The sequence below is a fragment of the Lathyrus oleraceus genome, chromosome 7 (assembly GCF_024323335.1).
Source record: "Lathyrus oleraceus cultivar Zhongwan6 chromosome 7, CAAS_Psat_ZW6_1.0, whole genome shotgun sequence".
Classification (NCBI taxonomy): domain Eukaryota; kingdom Viridiplantae; phylum Streptophyta; class Magnoliopsida; order Fabales; family Fabaceae; genus Lathyrus; species Lathyrus oleraceus.
This window is the reverse complement of record NC_066585.1, coordinates 215,838,740-215,843,133: the sequence shown is the minus strand read 5'-3', so window position 1 is coordinate 215,843,133 and position 4,394 is coordinate 215,838,740. Positions and strand designations below refer to the sequence as shown.

The following is a 4,394-nucleotide window of genomic DNA, read 5'->3' as shown; positions in this document are numbered from 1 at the left end:
ATATCAGCGTTTGTGTTGTGTACAAAGCACTTGAGTCTTCCAGCATACTCTGTTGCAACCTCATCAATAACTCGGTGTACCATCCTGCATGGGCCACACTAGTCTGCATAGAACTCAACAAGGACTGGGGTTTCACTTTTTAGAATCGAGTTATCCCACAGGTCCTTGTTAACTGGTGTAGCTGCAGGGCAACAAAGTCGCATAAATTAAAAGACCATCATATAATGATTCAAAGTTCAATATTCATTGACATTGCAAAATTCACAAAATTAAGACCTTTGCAGGAAGAAACATTTATACTTAAGTATGCTTTAAAAAGCCTTTGCAATACAACTAGCAACTCAAACTAAGAATCAGTAAAATGATCAATAAGGCCTTGCAAATTTTCTGAAAATGAAACTACGCAAGTGATAAAAAGATCATAATGATCTTTAGGTTTATGATGCTCCTAATCTATAGTTACAAATTATCAGAATACATCAGCATGATCGGTTATCTCCTATCCTCTCATTCATCTACTCTACTAGCTTATTTGGGCACAAAACAATTCACAGCAATCAAATTATGAAAAACTAAACCTCAACTCAAATGATTAAAGCTTTTATGACAGCAACATTGATGAATATGAATATTGGCATATTTATTTCTTACAATAAAACATACCATTAACCTCAAACTGAACATCCATGATCCAAAATGACAGAAATATTTATAGAAACTTGATTCATCTTAGCTCTTCAGATTATAAACAAGTACTTGAGTGACACCTCACAACACTTCAAAACTATTACTGCTAAATTCACAATAACACACTATGTAGCACATATACTCTGGAAAAAAAGGTGTGTCTATGTGTCAGTATCTGAAATTGACACCGACACTTGTTTACTGTATTCAATTTTTCAAATTATTAACGGTGTAGAAGTGTGAGTGTTGTGTTTCCGGTTTCCGTGTTTCATACTTCATAGGTAACAAATTTCACACAGCTTTAATAAAAAAACTAAGAGTGATTGGAATAGGTATAAAGAATGAAAATCAAACAAAAAAGTTTGAGCAAAAAAGGGCAAATAAAAATATTCGTAGCATTACTAACTTAGGCACAATAAAGACACAGAATTAGTCTATAATCATCCAAAAACTCCAAAGCAAGAAAGCGTTACAAATGCAATTCAAGCCATCCTAGATTTTAATTTCAAATTTATAAAAATTCCAAAGGATTGGATCTTGAATGCACAATAAAAAATAGAATCCTGATCCTAGCTCCAAATAAAACCTAACTGATTCAAATCTCGTGTTTATATGTTTTTGGTTCGAAACACGAAACCCCAAATTAATCCGAAAATAGTAAAGAAAAATATATCAACTTTGGCATTTCTTATTAAATTGATTATCGTAAAGAATAAAGGAAAGAAATACATGTGGTTTGTTGAAGCAGAAAGCGAATCTTGGGAAAAAGAAGGGAGTTTTGAAGGTGAAGGTGAAGGGGTTTGTGGGAAATTCGGGAAGGGAAGGAAAACGAGGGAAGAGGATTAAGGCGTGAAGAGGGAGAAGAATAAGAAGAAAATATAGGTAAGTGAAGGTAAGAAGGGGAAATGAGAGAAAGAGGGATGGTGAAAGTGAGAGTAACGAATGGGAAGAGAAGAGAATCTCACACACAAAATGGGACCACAGACGTAGAGGATGAATAAAAGCACGAGAGGAAAACGGTGGATGGGAAATAATATTGCGGCTACTAAACATTTTCTCAAATTTCTCTTAATTTTCTATTTTTTCATCTCATGAATATGAGTTTTTTTTTATGAAATAACCTCTTTTTAAAAAAAATCCAATCTACTATAGTTTTTTAGAAAAAATTATATATTTTTTTAAATGGGAAAATTAAAAGAAAAAAAAACAAAGTCAGAAAATTATCTAGAAAATAAGGTCAGAAAATTATCTAGAAAGTAAAGTATAACATCAGTTAGTAGGAGAGTGACTATTCAAATATGAGGTTCCACAAAAGACCAGTATGTCACATTATTACTTGTTTCATATTTTGCTAGGTAATTGGAGTCGCTATCGGGGTTTCGAATCGGATAACGAGGAAATCGAGACTGAACAAAAGAGTGCCCTTACCCTCAAAAGGGGAGAGAAATGGCAAATTAGAAGGGTCGACACCGAATTTTATTTTGATTTCCTCAATGGGAGAGAAGAGGGGAAATGGTCGATAAAACTCTCGAAAGAAAAAGGTGTGCACAGGAAGCGCCAAGGTACGGATAAAGAATCGATCTCGCAACCGAGACTTGGGTTCGGAAGTCGATTACGCAAGGAAAAAGTATCAGCACCCCTCACGTCCATAGTACTCCATGGGAACCATTTGTGTTGTTTACGTATGTGGGTATTTATTTGTTTATTTCTATTTACTCTTATTTGAAAAAATGAGTGTGAAAGAGAGTGTTTTGGGTTTTTTATTATTGTCCTCGTCTAGTATTGTGGCCCTTGTGCCTACGTATCATTCATCGGGTGATGAGGAATCAGAGCTCCGTAGTTTGGAGTAGAAAGTGCTTGAGTGTTGGTTGATTTTACCTTTGAAAAAATGGTTTTCGGGGTGATGCCTTAGGGCACAAAAAATAAGGTTTGATGGGTTGTATTGTTTTTACCTTGAATAAGAGTTTTCGAAAAACAGTTTGTGATTAGATTGTACTAAAGTCTATGGGCGGAGGTAAAGATTCTAGACAACAAGTCAACTGTCTCGCGTCCAATATAATCAGAGTAAGGGTAGGAAAGCTCCATTCTTACTTATTCTTCACCACTTAAGACTCGTGGTGCATAATAATAATCACAGTTTTAATGTATTTTGAATTTGATTAGGAAAATGTCACTATATGTTGGATCAATGATTAGTTTATTTGATTCTGAAATTGGGTAATGTAACGGATATACAAAGTAACCAACAAGGAAGTAAATCGTCTCATTGTAAGGTAGCCCAAGAGAAAGCCTTGTGCGTGCTAAAGTAACATAAGCTAAACAAAGGATATATATATATATATATATAATATATATATATATATTATATATATTATATATATATATATATTATATAAACTTATAAAATATTTTTATAATAGTGGCATATTAGTGTAAACTTTTTTTTAAGTTATTAAATTGCTAAAATTTATCTTTTAAAGATGAATAAGTGAAATGTTGCATATTAAAATTTGCAATCATACAAATGATATTTCTGCATAACTATCAACTGAATTGATTTATCAGAACAATCCTTTTTATTTAATAGTACTCTCTTCGGTCCTTACTATAACAAAAAAAAACATTTTTAATCAATAAAATCGGAAAAATATTATTTTTTACAACTTAAAGAGCATTTTTAAGCTAAAAGTTCCATCTTAGGCCTCTTTATAATTAAGGTTGATTAGATCAGTTTACGTACTAAAGAACACACAAGTTTTAAGAAAGATGTTTATAGTTCAAACCTTGAAAACTAATATATAACCACGAATTCACTAATACTATTTTATTATAAAAATTAAAAGGTAGGTATATATCAGTTACCTCTTCTGTAATCAAAATTAATATCACATCATGAGAATTTGAATTCATGCTATTGCATTGGCCAAAATCGCATGCTTGATCAATAGACCTGAGTCACAAAACAAGGGAATAATTTTGAGTAAAGGGAAAGTAAGCACATTCTAAGCAAATCACATTGTACTTGCAGAACAAAATATGTTGTTCAAATCAGGTACCAAACAAACAAACAAATTTAACATGTACCTAAACAATGCTATTCAAAGAAGATATGGGATAGAAGGTGGAACATTCATTACTAGATATTGCAAGAGAAAGTAAATCACGTATTTACACGAAGAACTCAGTAATGTTGAGCAGCCAGACAAGATAACCTGAAATTTTAACCAAAATTCAACATGACCTTGACAACAAAAGGTTATCTCTCAATTGAGCATCCTCTCAATTGCAGACACATAAAACTCCTTTGGCATGGTGCCAACTATGGCGTCAAATTTCTTGCCATTCTTAAACAATAAAACCACTGGTACAACCTTAATTTCATACTCTTCAGCAATTTGCATATCAGCGTTTGTGTTGTGTACAAAGCACTTGAGTCTTCCAGCATACTCTGTTGCAACCTCATCAATAACTCGGTGTACCATCCTGCATGGGCCACACTAGTCTGCATAGAACTCAACAAGGACTGGGGTTTCACTTTTTAGAATCGAGTTATCCCACAGGTCCTTGTTAACTGGTGTAGCTGTAGGGCAACAAAGTCGCATAAATTAAAAGACCATCATATAATGATTCAAAGTTCAATATTCATTGACATTGCAAAATTCACAAAATTAAGACCTTTGCAGGAAGAAACATTTATACTTAAGTAT

The 4,394-nt window shown here is 33.0% G+C and overlaps 1 pseudogene; it reads right to left on the bottom strand.

The window, feature by feature from the left end:
* Window positions 1-4,169, bottom strand: part of LOC127103002 (thioredoxin M3, chloroplastic-like) — a 4,439-nt pseudogene extending 270 nt beyond the window's left edge.
* Window positions 4,170-4,394: the final 225 nt, after the last annotated feature.